We start from the raw sequence: 19,978 nt of genomic DNA, 5'->3' as shown, positions 1-19,978 counted from the left end.
CTGACAGGTCATTTCAATTTTCTGACTCCCATTTTCCATTCTAAAAGTAGGGACAAAAAATAAGTAACTGCACTGAGTGTCAAAAGGACTAATTGTCATCCTACAATGGCTTCCCAAATCTTAGGAACTGGCATGCCACCTGAATGGTTTTGACATAGCTTTATGCCAGTTCTATTACTTACCTAATTGTTTTGCTTTGTAAACATAGCCATGTCCTAAAGAAATGCTGCTTACAAAACTGAGTTTATTTCACACATTGTGTTTTCCTACTCTACTGAAAATAAATAGACAATGATTAAAATTAAAAGTGGTTCATGTTTGTACCACTGTGGTGTAATACATGGAGAGTTATCCTTGCCTCCTTTGTGCTTCCCCACCATGACCAAAACCCCTCCCCCACCTGACCCCAACAGTCTCTGATTTAACCTCTATGGCTTTGTTTGTAGGGAAATGAAAGAGGTTCCAAATCTCTGTGATGATAGATATTTTAAATTATTCAATATATTGTTGCAGACATTCAATTAGCCTGAGTCATGGTCAGGATTGTACAACCATTACCTTTGGGTGTGGAAGGGAGGACTGGATATGTCAGAAGCAGGATTTCTGTAGAGAAGGCTGTGTTTATGCTTGCCCTGACTTGCCCTCACAAGTGACCTATTCTCCACCTACAGCGGGTTAGGCCAGGGAAGCTTTCTGGTATGTGTGTGTGTGTGTGGGGGGGGGTGTATCCACATTGCCTCCTGGGTATACCAGCAACAGGCTCTCCAATATATGAGCCAGAGCTTGAATTAGAGCCACTTTTCAGGTGGAATACAGCTGGATAGTCAGTTCCAACTGCATAGCCTATGCATTAATCAGGGCTCGGTTACAGGAAACAGATGTTCTAGCCATTTTAATCAGAAGGGGATTTAATACAGAGGATTAGATGCTTACAAAATCATTGGAAGGCCTAGAGGAATGGCTCTGGTTGGGCCTCCAAGAATGCAGCAGAACTGGAGAGGTGCAGCCTCTCCTATAATCAGGAATGGGGGAGTCAGGAGGCTGTCACTGGAACTGTGATCCAGATATAAGGAAGCCTTTGCCGCTGGTGCAACTCTATCGTAATCTCTTTTAGCTTCCACAAAGCTGAATTGCGGCTACAATTTAGTGTCTCACTGGCTATACTAGCCAGCAGTAACAACTAGGGAAGCAAAAAGATGTCCCCCACCTCACTTTTAGCTGCATCAATGCATTTGTCTGGTAGAGCTGACTTTCATCCAGAATTCTAGCCGCAATGAAAGCAGGGAAATGTAGTTTTGGCTTTCTAGCCTCTGCAGTGTGTGAGTGCACAATAGGGGATTCAAATGGATTGTGAGAACCATTTTAACATAACCACAACAGTTTGACAAATGAAGCATCTTACTCTCCAAGACCCGGGCCCAGTCAATCTCTCAAGTCTCATCTCCAGCCACTCATCCAACTCATTTGGGGTACTTCCAAAACTCGGTGCCTTTGCTCAAGATACTCCCTTGGCCTGGAATGCTCTTTCTTGATTGCCTATTCTTAGAAGATTTCTCGTACCCCATAGGGAAAGTCTTGTTCTAGGCTTCTATAGCTTTTTGTGTATATGATTTATTCACATGTTTGTATCCCACACTAGACCAAAAGGGCAGAGACTAGGTCTCATCTGACTTTGTTTACACCACTGGGTAAGGTTCAAGCCAATTCCTTTAGCACCTAGCATTAAAAAAACAAACAAGGTACCAAAATTCCTGGTACACTTTAAAGATTTAAGTTTACCAACCTGATACTTTTGATATTAAAATGATGATGCAGTACAATTGGGAGAATTTCAAAATAAATACAGAAAAATTTTAAATAGATAAATTTATAAAACAAAGTATTGATTCATTTAAAAAGGTATTGGACACTGTAAGAGAGAATGGTAATTTTTGCCCTAAATCAGATTTCCTCTACTTTTTATATATTAATGACCCTCAATTTTTAGCTGAATATACATGGTCAACTGGATCAAATACTACATTTCTTAGACTCCCTTGCAGTTATGTGTGGCCACATAATTAAGTTTGGCCTATAGGATGTGGGACCAATTGATATGCATGACTTCAGGGCCTCTAAAAGGAAACAGTCATTTTTCTTACTTCCAATAGGCAATAAGCCATTTTGGGCCATGCAGACTGGGGCATACCTAGGGACAGTTGAACAACAATATATTTGAAGGCTGACTCCCTGATACGGCAAAGATGGGCTATTAATAGATGAGAAATAAACTTCTATTTAGACTTCTGGTCAAGATGGCGGAGTAGGGAAACGTGGTGCTCACCTCCCACAACCACATCAAAATTACAACTAAACTACAGAAAAACCATAATTGAGAACCACCTGATGATTAGCTGAACAGAAATCCTATAACTAAATATACAGAAGAAGCCATGTCGATACTGGTAAGAGAGGCAGAGACAAAGAACAGGCAGGCCCCATACCCACAGTGTGTCAGTTAAGAAACAGGAGGGATATCTTGGCTACAGAGGTGCTCCCCTAAGAAGCAAGGGACCCAGCATGCACAAGGCTCCCCAGCACAAGGTTCCAGTGCTGATAGGAGACATGCCCATAACTTCTGGCTGTGAAAACCACTGAGGATAGTGGCTCACTGTGACAAAGGACTACTGGAGCCCCAGGCATTTCTCTTAAAGGGTGCATGCATGGATTTACTGGCTGATGGACTCATTCACTCTGAGCTCCAGGGCTGGGACAGCAGCTCAAAAAGTGCCAGGGACATACAGGGAGGAACTGAATTGTCTGGATTTAGGACAAGGGCTGGAGAGGCAGCTCTCTCTGACATTTTTTTCCTTTGTTGAGCCCTCCCTCCACACAGCCTGCAAGTACAGGTAGGCACCAACATCAAATCTCCATCAACCTGGCTAACACGGTTTGACCTGCCCTGGTGTTTCCCAGATCCACTGCCCCAGCCAACTTGCAGGCCAATCCAAGCCATTTCCAGTGGCTTTTCCATAACAACAGCCTGTCTCAGCTTGTGTTATGGACTTTACTAAAATCTCTCAAAGGTTCACAAACCCCAACCAAGCAGCATCTGCCCTTGGCGTGCCTCATACCTCTTGCTAAGTGGCCCCCAGCCCTTTACTAGTGGCAGCCACTCTCAACTCACAGCATAGCCACACCCAGGTGCCTCTCAGTGTAGCGCAAGTGGCAACTGTCTGCGGATCACTTTGTAGCTTATACCATGTGGCCCTGAGCAGAGCACAGGTAGTCTACAGCTGACCTTGGCCTGCACCAGAGCCCCTCCCAAGAGGCCCCAGAAACAACACATGCAGTAGCCAGCTTCAGAGCACACTGCAGCACCACACAATCACTTCCACAAATGACACATCCAAAGGGCAGACTTGGAAGACACCAGAGCCCCACTAAAGTGAATCCTGCTCCATGGAGTCAGCCCCTACACAACAGCACTTCGACTGTAGTCACAGCTATTCCTCACAGCCAGTCAGCCTTGGGGTCAATTCCTCCCATTGACACACCAACAGCAATCAAGGATCAACTACAACAGGGCATACACAACACGAGGGAAACACTTGGAGCACCCAGCTCAGGTGACCAGGGATACTACGTCACTGGTTCCCATAGGAGCATACTACATAAGGCCACTCTACCAAGACTGGGAGATGTAGCATATCTACCTAATACATAGAAACAAATAGAGAGGCAGCCAAAATGAAAAACAAAACAAAACATGTCACGAATGAAAGGACAGAACAAAACTTCAGAAGAAGAACTAAACAAAATAGAGACAAGCTACCAGATGCAAAGTTCAAAACACTGGTTATAAGAATGCTCAATGAACTTAGGGGAAAAGTAGATGAACTCTGAGAACTTTCACAAAGAGATAGGAAATATAAAAATGGAGCTAGAAAACAAAAAGAACCAGTAATAAATGAAAACAATAAAATGAACACATTAGAGGAAATCAGTAGTAGATTAGATGCAGCAGAGGATCCAATCAGAGGTTTGGAAGACAAGGTAGTGGAAAACACCCAATCCAAACAGCCAAAAGAAAAAAGAATAAAAACATTGAGGATAGTTTATTGGCCTCTGGGACAACATCAATGTACCAACATTCACATCATAGGGGTACCAGAAGGAGAAGAAAGCAAGAGATGGTATTGAAAACCTATTTCATCAAATAATGACTGAAAAATTCCCTAACCTGGCGAAGGAAATAGACACACAAGTTCAGGAAGTACAGAGAGTCTCAAACAAGATGAACCCAAAGAGGCCCACACCAAGGCACATCATAATTAATTCCAAATGTTAAAGACAAAGAGAGAATCTTAACAACAGCAACAGCAAGACAAAAGAGGTTAGTTACCGACAAGGGAGCTCCCATAAGACTGTCAGAAACTTCATATTGGCATGAAATATTCAAAGTGATGAAAAGCAAGTACCTACAACCGAGTTCACTCCACCCAGCAAGGCTGTTACTTAGAATTGAAGGGCAGATAAAGAGCTTCCAGACAAGAAAAAGCTAAAGGAGTTCATCACCACCAAACAAGTATTACAAGAAATATTAAAGGGACTTCTTAAGAAGAAAAAGAAAAAATATATAAAAAATATGAATAATAAAATGGAAGTAAATACATATCTATCAACAATTACTTTAAATGTAAATGAATTAAATGCTCCAGTCAAAAGACATAGGGTGGCTGAATGGATAAGAAAAAAAGATGCATACACAGCTGTCTACAAGAGACCCATTTCAGATTGAAAGACACACGCAGGTTACAAGTAAAGGGATGGAGAAAGATATTTCATACAAATGGAAATGAAAAAAGAGCTGGGGTAGCAATACTTATATCAGACAAAATAGACTGTAAAACAAAAGCTATAGCCAGAGACAAAGAAGGACACTACATAAAGATAAAGGGATCAATCCATAATGATAAAGGGATCAAGGGTTATAAGAGGATATAACCCTTGTAAACATTTATGTACCCAACATAGGAGCACCTAAATATATAAGGCAAATATTGACAGATATAAAGGGAGAGATTGGCAGTAATACAGTAATTGTAGAGTACTTTAACACCCCATTGACAACAATGGATAGACATTCCAGACAGAAATTTAACAAGGGAACAGTGGCCTTAAATGATGTTAGACAAGATGGGTTTCACTGATAATTTTAGAACATTTCACCCAAAAGCAGCAGAATATACATTTATTTTTATTTTTTTTATTTTTTAGGATTATATTATTAAAATATACATTTCTTTTCAAACATGCACAGAACATTTTCCAGGACAGACAACATGTTAGGCCACAAAACAAATCTCAATAAATTTAAGATTGAAATTATACCAAGCATCTTCTCTGTCCACAATGGTATGAAACTAGAAGTCAATTACAAGAAGAAAACTGAAAAACACACAAACACAGGAAGGCTAAATAGCATTTTACTAAACAATGAATGGATTGACAATGAGGTCAAAGAAGAATCCAAAAGATCCTTTTTGAGACAAATGAAAATGAAAACGGAATGACCCAAAATCTATGAGACACAGCCAAAGCAATTTTAAGATGAAAATTCATAGCAATGTATGCCTACTTCAAGGAACATCACTCAAGAAAAATCACAAATAAATAATCTAACCTTACACCTAATGGAACTAGAAAAAGAACAAATGAAGTTCATGTGAGTAGAAGGAAGGAAATAATGAAGTCCAGAGTGGAGTAAATGAACTAGAGTATAAAATGACAATACAAAAGATCAATGAAACCAAGAACTCATTCTTTGAAAGATAAACAACATTCATAAACCTTTAATCAGAATCATCAAGAAACAGAGAGAGGAGCCAAATAAATAAAATCAGAAATGAAACAGAAGTGAAAACTGACGATGCAGAAATATAAAGGATTATAAGAAAATACTATGAACAATTATATGCCAACAAACTGGTCAATCAAGAAGAAATGGATAAATTTTTCGAAACATACTATCTGCCAAGACTGAATCAAGAAGAAACAAAAAGTCTAAACAGACCAATAGCTGCTAAGAAAATCAAATCAGGAAAAAAAAAAAAAAAAAAAACTCCCAACAAACAAACATCCTGGACAGGATGCCTTCACAGGCATCCTTCAATTTTACCAAACATTCAAAGAAGAATTAACACCTATCCTCAAACTATTCCAAAAAATTCAACAGGAGGAAGGCTCCTAAGCTCATTTAACGAGGCCAGTATTATCCTGATTTCAAACCCAGACAAAGACACCATAATAAAAGAAAATGATAGACCAATATCCCTGATGAACATAGATGCAAAATTCTCAACAAACTATTAGCAGACCAAATTTAGCTATATATTAAAAAGATCATGCACCATGATCAAGTGGGATTTATTACTGGTATGCAAGGTTGGTTTAATATCTGCAAATCAATTAATGTGATACACTACATAAAATGAAGAATAAAAATCATATAATGATATCAATAGATGCAGAAAAAGCATTTGAAAAAATCCAGCATCAATATGACAAATCCACAGCTAACATCATATTGGTGAAAAACTAAATGCATTTTTCTTAAGATCAGGAAGAAGACAAGGATGTCCATTTTCACTTCTATTCAACATAGTATTGGAAGTCCTAGCCACAACAATCAGACAAGAAAAAGAAATAAAAGGCATCCACATTGCAAAGGGAGAAGTAAAACTGGCATTATTTGCAGATGGCACAATACTATATAGAGAGAACCCTAAAGATTCCACCAAGAAACTACTGGAACTAATAAATGAATTCAGGTAATGTAGTAGGATGCAAAATTAATATTCAGAAATTGGTCACATTTTTATACATCAATAACAAACTGTGAGAAATAGAAATTAAGAAAACAATGCCATTTACAATTGCATCGAAAAAAGGTACATAGGAATAAATTTAACCAAAGAGATAAAAGACCTGTACTCAGAAAATTATAAGACATTGAAGAAAGAAATTGAAGAAGACACAAATGAATGGAAGCATATACCATGATCATGGATAGGAAGAATTAATATAATTAAAATTTCCATAGTACCCAAAGCAATTTATAGATTCAGTACAATCCTTATCAAAATACCAACGGCATTTTTCACAGAAATAGAAAAAATAGTCCTAAAATTTATATGGAACCACAAAAGACCCCGAATAGCCAAAGTCATCTTGAGAAAGAAGAACAAAGTTGGAGACATCATGTTACCTGATATCAAGCTATACGATAAGGCGATAGTAATCAAAATGGCTTGGTACTGGCATAAAAACAGACACATAGATCAATGGAACAGAGTAGAGAGCCCAGAAATAAACCACGCCAAAATGGTCAATTAATCTATTTCAACGGAGGCAAGAATATACAATGGGGTAAAGATAGTCTCTTTAATAAGAGTTGTTGGGAAAACTGCATAGATACATGCCAAAAAGTGAAACTAGACCACCTATACAAGAATAAACTCAAAATGAATTAAAAACTCAAATATAAGACCTGAAACCATAAAGCTCCTAGAAGAAAATATAGGCAGTAGACACTCTGACACTGCTCTTGGTAATTTTTTTTTTCAGATATGTCTCCTCAGGCAAGGGAAACAAATGAAAAATAAACAAATGGGACTACATCAAACAAAAAAGTTTTAGCACAGCAAAGGAAACCATCAACAAAACAAACAACCTACAGTATTTGGGAGACGATATTTGCCAATGATTCATCTGATAAGGGGTTAATATCCACATTCATAAGAAACTCAAACAACACTAAAAAAAATAAAAATCCAATTAAAAATTAGCAAAGGACCTGAATAGACATTTCTTCAAAGATGACATACAAATGGTTGATAGACATATGAAAAAATGCTCAACGTCACTAATCATCAAAGAAGTGCAAATTAAAACCACAATGAGGTATCACTTCACACCTGTCAGAATGGCTATCATCAATAAATCAACAAACAACAAGTTTTGGTGAGGATGTGGAGAAAAGGGAACCCTCATGCACTGTTGGTGGGATTGCAAATTGGTGTGGCCACTATGTAAAACAGTATGGAGGTTCCTCAAAAAATTAAAAATAAGACTACCATAGGACTCAGCAATTTCACTTTTGGGCATTTACCCGAAAAAAAATCCAAAACCCTAATTTGAAAAGATATATGCATCCGTGTGTTCATTGCAGTGTTATTTACAATAGCCAAGATATGGAAGGAACCTAAGTGCCCATCAATAGACGATTGGATAAAGAAGAGGTGGTACATATATCTAATTGAATATTACTTGCTCATAAAAAAGAAGAAATGTTACCATTTGTAACAGCATGGATGAACTTAGAGGGTATTATGCTAAGTGAAATAAATCAGAGAGAGCGACAAGTACCATATGATTGCACTTATATGTGGAATCTAAAGAACAAATAAATGAACAAACAAAACAGAAACACTTATAGATACAGAGAACAAACTGATGGTTGCCAAATGGGAGCAGGGTTGGTGGGATGGGCAAAAGAGGTGAAAGGAGTCAGAAGTACTGTTGGTAGTTACAAAATAATGGGGATGTAAATTACAGCATAAGGAATAGAGACAATAATATTGTAATAACTATGTATGTTGCCAGATGGTTACTCTACTTATCAGGATGATCACTTCATAATTATATAAATGTCTAACCACTATGCTGTATACCTGAAACTAATATAAAATAATATTGAATGACAACTGTCATTGGAAAAAAATTTAAGTGGTTATCAAAAATGAAAATAACCCCCCCCCAAATCAATTAAGTTGGTCAAAATGACAGTGTAAGGATTCCAGAATTGTCTCCTCCATAAAAATCAACCAGAAAACTGGAAAATTATCAGAGTCAAATTTTTGAGACATGTGGAAATTAGCCAAAGGCTTGAAACAACCTGGGGAACATTTATTCAAGAATAAGTGTGGGCAGTGGACCTGCTGGCCATGATAGAAAGACATAGGGACAGTGGAGAATGTTTGCTGCCAAGAATGTCCTGTGATACTGCACCGTGAAGTCAGTGCCCATTGGGTCGGGACTTGCACTGTCTGGCAGAGGTGGCAGCGTTGTTCTCACCAGGACACTTCATTTATTCCTGCACAAGCATAGCTGCCCAGCCTTCCTGGAAATTCTGAAAGGTAACCAATATCTTTTTCTTTTCATTTTCTAGTATTTTCCTTCACTGTAAAGATTTATCAGTGCGATGTCTGTGCAGAGTTTTAAAATTAAATGGAAGTAAAACATTGATGAAGAAAAAAAAATAAGTGTGGGGGTGGCCGATTAGCTCAGTTGGTTAGAGCATGGTGCTAATAATACCAAGGTTGCCGGTTCAATTCCCGCATAGGCCACTGGGAGCTGCACCCTCAAAAAAAAAAAAAAAAAAAGTAAGTGTGAATGTCAGTAAGAACAGTGAGGTTGGTGACATTTTAACTTTCTCTACACCCATACCCTGTTCTCCAGATCCATAGTAGCTTTCCGAGTTAACAACCTGCATTCCTGGTGTAGCATGAGAGCTACCAGAGGAAGAATATAGGTAATAGTCTTTCAAAGGTGCATTCCCAATTGATTGTCATTACTTAACCTGTCTGGTGGTTCCCTGAAAGACCTCAGTTGCAAGGCTGTTTATATTTCACCTAACTTGTAGCTCACCCAATGTGAAGCCTTCTCTAAAGGGACATTTAAAACATACGTACACACACACACACACACACACACACACACACACACACACTTACAGGCAAGTATTTTAACTTTGTGACTGCTAGAGGCAGCAGATGAGAGTAGGGTCAAACAATAGACTCAATAAAAAACCTTAAAAGGAAAAGTTAGGGAATAGATGTCCATAGGGGCTTTGAAAGCTTTGATATATTCTAATAAATCTAGGTCATGCACATACAAAGGTCTGTGTGCCCAGGGATGTGCATGTGCTCAGGAATGAAATGAAAAGGTCTTAGGATTTCTTCTTTGGTTGACCTTGTAGCACTGCACAGCAGAAAGTAAAGGCTAAGGTGGAGTTGTAAACTGCCTGCCTTGCATTGAAAGGCATATCCTAACACACACTCAGATTCCCTTGGCAAAGACTGGAGATTTATTAGTTCCAGGTATTTAAAGAAATCTCTGTCCCATCATTAGCTAACCGCTAAGTTAACTGAGTAGACTTCAGTGGCTTCACATGACTAAGAACACAGACTTTACAGGATAGTCACTTAATAAATAACTACTACAACAAGTAGTAATGACAACTATCCTTGGGGAAGGAGAAAATCTGATTTTTAGAGTTGCACATTTGATTATGTAAAATGTCCAGTTTTCAACAACAAAAAATGAGAATACTTCCAAAGTCATTCTTTGAGGCCAGTATTATCCCAGCACCAAAACCAGACAAAGACATCACAAGGAAACTACAGACCAGTATCTGGTGTGATTGTAGTAGAAATTGTCAACAAAAATACTAGCAAACTGAACCGAGTACTATATAAAAAAGGATTATACACCATGAGCAACTGGAATTTATCCCAAGAATGTGAAGTTGGTTCAACATAAGGAAATAAATTAATGCAATATACCATATTAATAGAATAAAGTGGAAAAAGGCATTCAAATTGGAAAGAAGAATACATGATGTTGCATATAGAAACTCCTAAGGAAAACACACACACACACCAATTAGAGCTAATAAACAAACTTAGCAAGGTTGTAAGATACAAGGTAAATATACAAAAATATAGCTGTATAGCTATGCACTAGCAATGAAGAATATGAAAATGAAATTAAGAAAACAATTCCATTTATAATAGATGAAAGATGATAAAATATATAAGAATAAATTTAAAAGAAGTGCAAGATTTGTACAGTGGAATGTTCAAAACATTGTTGTAAGAAATTAAGAAGACTTAAATAAATGGGAAGACACCCTGTGTTCCTAGAATTAGAAAACATAATATTGTAAAGATGACAATCCTCTCCAAATTGATCTACAGATACAATGTAATCTGTGTCAAAATCCAACTCCTTTTTCTTTCTTTTTCTTTCTTTCTTTCTTTCTTTCTTTCTTTCTTTCTTTCTTTCTTTCTTTCTTTCTTTCTTTCTCTCCTTCCTTCTTTCCTTCCTTCCTTCCTTCCTTCCTTCCTTCCTTCCTTCCTTCCTTCCTTTCTCTTTTTTGCAAAAATTTACAAACTGATCCTAAAATTCATATGAAAATGAAAGGGGCCCAGAATAGCCAAAACAATCTTGAAAAAGAAAGACAAAGCCTTTACTTCCCAATTTAAAGATTTACTATAAAACAACAGTAATCAAGACAATGTAGTACTGGCCATCAGGATAGATATATAGATCGATGGAGTAGATTTCAGAGTCCAGAAATAAATAAATACATCTACAGTCAATTGATTTCAACAAGGGTGCCAATCCCATTTAATGGGGACAGAATAGTCTTATCAACAAATGGTATTGGGACAACTGCAAAAGAATGAAGTTGGATCTCTACCTCATTCCATATACAAAATTGTATATAAATTAAAAATGGATCAAAAACCTAAATGTAAGTACTAAAATTATAAAACTCTTAGAATAAAATATAGATGTAAATCATGATGTTGGATAATACAATGATTTCTTAGATAATTACACCTAATCCATAAGCAACTAAGGAAAAAATAAATTGGACTTCCTCAAAATTTAGAACTTTTGTGTGTCATGGAGCACTGTCAAGAAAGTGTAATGACAACCCATAGAATGGAAGAAAATATTTGCAAATCATATGTCTGCTAAGGATGAATTACCCAGAATATATAAACACAAGTCAATAATAAAAAGACAACCCAATTTAAAAATGGACAAAAGATTTGAATAGACATTTCACCAAAGGAGGTATACAAAAGGCTAATAAGCACATGAAAAGATACTCAACTTCATTAGTTATTAGGAAAATGAAAATCAAAACCACAGTGAGAAACCACTTCACACCCACTAGTATTATTAAAGTAAAAATAAACAAAAAAAGACAATAACAAGTGTTGGCCAGGATGTCAAGAAATCAGAACTCTCAAACATTGCTGGTGGGAATATAAAGTGATGCAGCAGCTTTGGAAAATAGTTTTATTTTACAGTTCCTAAAAATTTAAATATAGTTACTATATGACCAGCTAGGTTTATACCCAAGATAATTGATAACATGCATTCACAAAAAGAACGTGTACATGAATGTTGAGAATAGCATGATTCACTATAGCCAAAAAAGAAAATCCAAATGTCCATCAGCTGATAAATAACATGTGGTATATGTATACAATGGAATACTTTTTGCCATAAAAAACAAACGAGTACTAATATATGCCACAACATGGATGCACCTTGCAAACATTGCTACGAAGCCAGAAACAAAAGGCCACATAATGTATGCAATTTGTATGTATACATATGCATTTATATGCAATATCCAGAGTAGGCAAATCTGTAGAGACAGAAAGTAGATTAATGGTTGCCAGGGCCTGGGGAATTAGGGAATAGTAAGTAACTGCTAATTGGCTCAGAGTTTCTTTATGGGGTGATAAAATGTTCTAGAGTAAGTGATGATGTTTCCACAACCTTGTGAATATGAGTATACTAAAAACCACTGAATTATATACTTTAGAACTGGTGAATGGTAAATTTTATGGTGTATGTATATTATATCTCAAATTTTTAAAAAAATAGCTTACAAAGTAATGTTTTGTATAAGTGGTGGATAGGCAGCCTCTAAAATGACCCAAATGATTTTCACCTACTGGCATTCACACCCTTGTCTTCCCCTTTGGTGTGGGCCAGATTTAGTGACTCACTTGTAATAAACAATACAGCAGAAGAGGGGAGATGTCACTTTTGATGTTAAGTTATAAAAAGAAACTTGTGGCTTCAATACTGGAGACTCAATCTCTCTTCCTCTCACTTGTATTCCTTGCTCTAGGGAAGCTGGCTGCCATGTTATGAACAGTTCTATAGAGATCCCACGTGGTGAGGAACTGATGTCTCCAGTGCAGACCTAAGGACTGACTGCCAACAGCCAAAAGAGTGAACTTCAAAGTGGATCCTTCCCCCAGTCAAGCTGTGAGATGACTATAGCTTCAGCCAACGCCTTGACTGCAGCCTTTTGCTAGAATCTGAGCCAGATACACCCAGCTAAGTTACTCCTGGATTTGTGACCCACAGTAACGGTGATATCATAAATGCTTGTTGTTTTCAGCTGCTAAGTTTTGAGGTAATTTTGATATTTTCTAAAGTTATCTAATAGAGTATGTTATATCAAACAGACAAAAAAAAACATAAATGATATATACCACATATTATATTATTTGTTATACTAGATGATGTGATTGTTGGTTCTTTATTTTTCTTTATTTTCCAGATTCCTGAGTTTTCTATAATGTTCAGTAATGAACATATATTGTTTACACAATTAGATGAGAAAATGAAAGGAATAGCTACCTTTAGGATGCTTAGGGACTATTTGGTAACAAAAATAAATACATTTGTTATAGTATTAGGTAAAATAAGCAATATAAAAATTGTATGTATACTATTATTATTGCATAAAATTGTGTCTGCATTTGGAGAGGGCTTAGAAAGAAGAACTCAAAACAGTTAATTCTTTGGAATCTCCCTTTTGAATATCAAATTCACTATTGTCATGATGTTTAATTATTAAGTTCTACCTGGCTGGAACATTGAAAATAAAGAATCACTCTGGCAGACATTGGAGGGAGGCAGAGTGGAAGCCATGCCCTAGGAGGAGGATGGAATGGTGGTCCTGTATGGAATGCAAAGCTCAGGGGTTGGAGTGGAAGGAAGGATGAACACAGGAGAGGATGAGGAGGCCAGATGGGTAGATCCTGGTGGCTGGTTTAATGAAAGGGCAGAGAAAGATGACCAAAGTAACTAACCCACACTTGAGAGAATACTGAAAAGGAAAATTGGGCTATTCTCTCACAGTGCCAACATTATTAATACTAGGTTATTTTGAAAGCTTTACATAGCTGTGTTCTATTTGCCTTATTTCCCCCAAGAATGGATTAAGGATCTGGCCTTTTAGGTTGCTCACCAATGCACACAATGAAATAGAAATGTATGAATGGTGTGATAGTGGTCATTAATATTTGAATAATGTTTATTAATATTCAAATTATCCTTCTTTCAGGGACATAGTTAAGATCATGCCTCTTTGAAGTTAGGTGTGAACATATGATAGGCTTTGTGTAAGGAAACATGAATAGAAAATGTTGCATGTTTCACCTCTGAGTAGACGCCTTTAAAAGCCAGAGCATGAGTTTCCATACTCACACCCTCTTGACACAGCAACATCAGATATGTGAGACTGGCTCCATCAGCCCAGGTTCCTGAATGAGGACAACTTGGAGCAAGACATACCATTAAAGAACACACAGATTCTGCGGTGGTGAATACAGAAATCTATATGGGATATCAAATTGTATAGAACTCAGTCCACGTACAAATTGTATAGAACTACGTACACACCAATGAGTACAAATAAAACTGAGGAACTCTGAATAAGATCAATGTCAATATCCTTGCAGTGATACATTATAGCTTTGCAAAATGTCACCATTGGGGGAAATTGAGCAAATTGTAGAATCAATCTCTCTGTATTATTTCTTAAACTACATGTGAATCTACAGTAATCTCCCTTCCCCCAAAAAAGTGACAGAGTATTCCTTTCTCAGTTATTTTCCAATCTTTCTGATTATCTCCAGGAAAAATTCTAAATATGATAGCAGTGTATCTTTTACATTTCTCTGACATGTACAAATACCCCTTTTAAACAAAGAAAGAGCAGGCTTCATTCTCAAAACCTTCAGCATACAATATCTAGGTACAATTCAGTAATGATTATTTTCATTATGCTTATTTTTACAGTTATTTTCTATATATGTTGAGAGATTCCTTACTCCTTATAATGGTGATACAAAATTTTCTTTTTAAAAACTTAAAAAAAAATCAACTCCCTTTCCATAAACAGTGGTATTGATGGTGTGGGTTGTGTCAAAAATAATAAAGGTGGTTTACAAACAGTGGAATCTGAGGAAACACAGACCCCACCACCACCACACACACACATGAAATGTAAAAATTGTATGAAAATTTAGTGTTAATTGGTTGAAGAATCTCAATGTCTTGTAATACAAATATGAAATACGCTCTGGGTAGCAGATTACTTAATAACATTAAATATTTTTGAAGTGCAACATACATAAAGTATTCACATCATAATTGTACAACTTGATAAAAATTTTCCCCAAATGGATGTATAAATGCAATGCAATTCAAGTAAATATTTTAGCAGAAATTTTTGTGGAAATTGACAAGTTGATTCTAAAATTCATATGGAAATGCAAAGGGCCAACAATAGCCAAGGCAATCCAGGAGAGAAAGAAGAAAGTTGGAGGACTTACATGACCAGATATCAGGACCTATAATATAAGTACAGCTCTTAACACAGTGTGGTTTGGGCATAAAGATAAGCAAACAGATCAATGGAACAGGAACAGGACAAAATCTAGAAATAGAACCATAAACATACAGTCATGTGATTTATGAGTATGACAAAGTTCACACTGGAGAGCAGTGGGGAAAGGATGGTCTTTTTAATAGGTGGTACAGAATCATGGCTGCTCCTCTCACTATGCTCGCTGATCACTGACATCCTCTGTGGGGCCTGTATTTCCTCACAGAGCACATGTAAATTATCCACAGAACCACATGGGGGCTTCTTATAACTCAGAATCATAATAAGGGAGATCTGATTCAGGCTTGAACTCTTCCTATCCCTTCAGCTCCTGCTAAGGGTATACCACTAATCCCTCTTAAGGTCTCCTCCTCCCCTCGCCAGCCTTCCTGGGTGAGGAGCCAGCAAGAGGAATGTGGTCTTCAGCCTCCATAGTGGCCCCAGTGATCCTCACCTCTTGGTATTCATATCCTTCTGTAGTCTCCTCTCATATTCAATCAAAGCTGACCTGTATGACTAGTAGAATTCTGTAGAGGTGATGGTGGATGACTTCTGAGACTTGGTCATATCAGACATTATAGTTTCTGCCTTCCTCCTTTGGATTGTTTTCTCAGGGGAAGAGGACATTCAAACAGCCCTATGGAGAGGCCCCTATAAAGAGAAGCTAATTTCTCAGTACCAGTGTACCAGCCATGTGAGTAAGCCTCTTTGGAAGCAGATTCTCCAGGCTTCAGATGATTCCAGCTCCCAGCCTTTGAGTCTTTCAGACATCATGGAGTAGAGATAATTCATGCACACTGCTCTGTCTGAGCTCCTGCCCACAGAAATCATGAGATAATAAGTGACTGTTGGTTTGTGGCACTAAGTTTTGGGGTGTTTTGTTTTGCAACAATAGATAGCTAAGACAGTGGCTCAAGCCTGATGCCCTTTTGGACGTACTCCTTCACTCTGGGAAACTCCTGCACATTAGTGTCACCTGAGTGGGTTTGCAGGCAGTGCCCCTGCAGCCTCCTTTTATCCTGTGTCCCTCTCCTTTTCCTGTCCAGGGAAGCAGAGGGCAGAATCAATACATCTGCTGCCTAATTGGAGGATCCACTGGGAAATGAGATGCTCATCAATCCTGCTTGTAGCCCCCTACCCTGGCTTTAAGAGTGAGTTTCACAAAACTAGAATCCTCTCACATTGGTGATGGTGTGGAAGTGGTAAAAAAAAAAAAAAAAAAAACAACAACAGAAAAGCAAAACAATACTCCCCAGAGGACCTATGACCACATGGATTCCCTCTCTCACCTCTTCTCACACTTGCGCTCATATGGGGGTAGGGAGAGGAGAAAGTGATTGGAGCAGGGCCAATCCTGCCACTCCTCTGTACATTCCTGAGGCAGGGGTGTTATTGCCCTAATCTTAGCAGATGTCCTTAATCATCCTTACATGTGAGGTCCTCAATGCTCTTTGTCCTCAATTTTGATCTCTATTGTCAACAACAGGAAAAGGTCCTATCAACATTTGGATCTAAAGCATTCATGACCTATTATAACCTGGTCTTTCTGCTTGGGATTTCTTACTGCTCCTGATTCCTTTCCTCTATCTGTTCTCTGGGAACACTGAACCATCAGCAGTTTCTGGAATGAGTTATAACATGCTCTCTCTTTTCTCCAAACCTTTGCATATAGTCATCCTGCTGGCAGTAACCTTGCTCTACCTTTGCCCAGCAGATTGTTACTCATTCTTCATGAATCATCTTAGCACTGCTTCCTCTGGGAAGCCCTTCTTGACTATTCTTATCTCCCTGGTTACATCAGGTGTCTCTCCTGGACCACCCTACCTCTGTTGTTTTCTTTAGCCTTTATCAGACTGTATCTATGGCAGAAGCAGAAAGCTGCTCACCAAAGTTTGTTCTCTCTTCCATAGCATACAGCTGTTACTGGAAGGCAGCTGGCTAACCTAGTCCCCACTTTCCACCTCGTCTTGCATTTAGGTGTGTAATATGACTAACACTTGCCAAAGTAATGTGAGGAGGAATGACATGTGACACATTCCACACCAAGGCAGTTGAGAAATGGATGTGTTATCTCCACAAAGTTCTTCTGCCACCAGTTATATTTAGACAATGACAAAACCCTTGGGAATAGTGATGCCACAAGGTGGAAAGAGTCTGGTACTCCAAGTTAATATTTGGAGGAAAATCACATGCTTCCATTTTGTTTGAGAGCTAATTCATTTGGAGGTCTATTTGTTATAGCAGATAGTGTTTCTCTGCCTAATACAGTATTATAATGGTGTGTTTACTCATGTTCTTGCTAGACTAGTCTTAGAGGAAAAGTGGGAGTTCTTTATGTGAAAGGAGAGGAGACAGGAGAGCAATGAATTTACCAGTCATTCAAGAAATATTCACTAAGTATCTATTTATTATGTCTCAGGCACTGTTCCAGGCATTGGAATTACAGCAGCAAACCAGATAGACAAGGTCCCTGTTCTCATGAAGCTGAAATTCTAGGGTGAGAAACAATTAGCAAGTAAACAATCAATTACAGAGGATCATTTCTGAGAGAGGTGATATGGAAAAAAATGTTACAATGTAACAAAGTTATAGGATAAAGAGTAACTGGGAAATAGTATTAGATAGGGTGATCCAAGAGGACCTCCCTGCAGTGTCATTTGAGTTAAGACTCAAATGGTAAGAAGTACCTAGTCATGTAAAGATCATTGGAATGGGGTGGTGGTGGGGGTGGGAATGTCCAAGACAGAGGAACTAAAAGAGCAAAGGCAGGAACAAGTTTGATGTATTTGAGAACAAGAAGAAGGCCAATGTGGCAGAAATGGATTGATCAGGGAGAGAATAAGACGAGGTGGGGGCAGGATCATTAGTCACTCCAATTCCCTGCTTTGTTTTTCTTCATCATACTTATTACCATCTAATATACTATATTTTTCACTTATTTACAAGGCTTACTTTCTGTGTCTGTGTGGGGACAGAACCCCAAAAAGCAGTTTCCAGGCTCTCAGCCTCACATAGACAGGTGCTGGCTCAGGTAGTAAATGGCCATCAACTGTCATTGCATGGCCGTCAGCTATGGCTAGTTGGCTGTCAGCTGTAACCAGTGAGCCATTGGCCACTAATATAACTGCTGTGGCTACGCTAGCAGAAGGTGGAGGCTAGCAAGAAGATGGTGGCTGGCAAGCGCGGATTGCAGTTAGGATGGCTGGTTGCGGACAGTGTGGATCCAGCCTCCAGAGAGAGTATAGTGCCGCCAGCGAGAATATAGTGATATGACTCCCCTACTTATGGCTCCGTGGGTGTTCCTTTTTGGCCTCACCATATCCTGCGTTCTTATGTGGGGAGCGGGAGCAGAAACCCTGCAGGCCTCCCTGCACGACAGTCTGCCACTAGAATGTAAGTTCCATAAGAGCAGGGAATTTTGTTTTGTTCACTGCTCTCTCTCTAGTGCTCAGAACAGTGCCTGCCACACAATAAATTCTCAAGCCAGGTTTATTAAATGAATAAATAAATAAATGAAAGATAGACAAAGCCAGATGATGTAGGGCCTTGAAGGCCATGGTAGGACCATTTTAGACAAAGAAGACCAGAGGCGCACATAGGGAGGGGCATGTGTTGCTTAGGTAAAGGCAGGCTGAACCACCATGAAATTGTCGGGCTGGAATCAGAAGAGGGCTTCAATCAACACTGTAGAAAGAATGACTTGATGGAAGCAGGGTTCCCTGGTCCCCATGTGATTGTTAATTTGCAGTGCAAAGTCTGAAACAGTCAGGTACAGTGGTCTGATAAAATGGAGCCAGGGGAGAGAATACAGAAGGAATCTATAGCCTCTGAAGGGATAGCAACCTTGTGTTCCAGTCCCATTAATTCAATTGGCAGGGGCACCTCTGGGACTCAACCGCCTCTCTTCCAGGTGAGTACAGTGATCTATTTGCTCTGGTGTTACTACTTTGCCCTTCATAAGGTCATCTGACCTCTTTATCCATCCTAAGCTGTCAGTGGGTGGGAATTATCATCCTCATTCCACAGAAAAAGAAACGGGCTAAGTTTTCATCAGGACGCTAACATGAACGGCCTTGTCTTAGCTTGGATCTCTAGAAAACAAAGCCTGGGGCCAAGCTTATCATGTTGCCACTTTATTGTGGCGTTCAATCTGGGTAGCAAGGGCAAAGGACAGAGGGGAGAAGGGAAAATCAATACAAGATACTGGGTTATCATCCTGGCCACAGTCTCAACAAGCACAGCTGGTTATTGGGTCTCATACAAGGCTGCCAGATCAACATAGGACACCCAATTCAATCTGAATTCCAGATGAACACAAAGAATGTTTTAGTATGAATATTTTTACTTGCTAATTCTGACAACTTTAGTCCCATGAGATATCTCCAGGGAGGCCATATGGAACAGTACACGGGGGAAAGGCAAAAGCACAGACTTCATCTC

The 19,978-nt window shown here is 38.5% G+C and overlaps 1 long non-coding RNA gene across 2 annotated transcripts in view; it reads left to right on the top strand.

Annotated features, from left to right (window-relative positions):
* LOC148758385 (uncharacterized) overlaps window positions 1-19,978 on the top strand; it is a 44,205-nt gene that overhangs the window by 19,069 nt on the left and 5,158 nt on the right. The window contains exons 2-4 of one of the 2 annotated variants that reach the window (XR_016021116.1): window positions 12,986-13,276; window positions 16,153-16,232; window positions 16,585-16,689. This is a non-coding gene — a long non-coding RNA (uncharacterized LOC148758385). Of the gene's footprint in view, window positions 1-12,985; window positions 13,277-16,152; window positions 16,690-19,978 lie in introns of both variants that reach the window. The other variant, XR_016021115.1, reaches the window with a different exon arrangement.

The sequence above is a fragment of the Rhinolophus sinicus genome, chromosome 4 (genome assembly GCF_057876585.1).
Source record: "Rhinolophus sinicus isolate RSI-liver-muscle chromosome 4, RSI-T2T, whole genome shotgun sequence".
NCBI lineage: Eukaryota > Metazoa > Chordata > Mammalia > Chiroptera > Rhinolophidae > Rhinolophus > Rhinolophus sinicus.
This window is presented reverse-complemented; position numbering and strand designations above follow the sequence as displayed.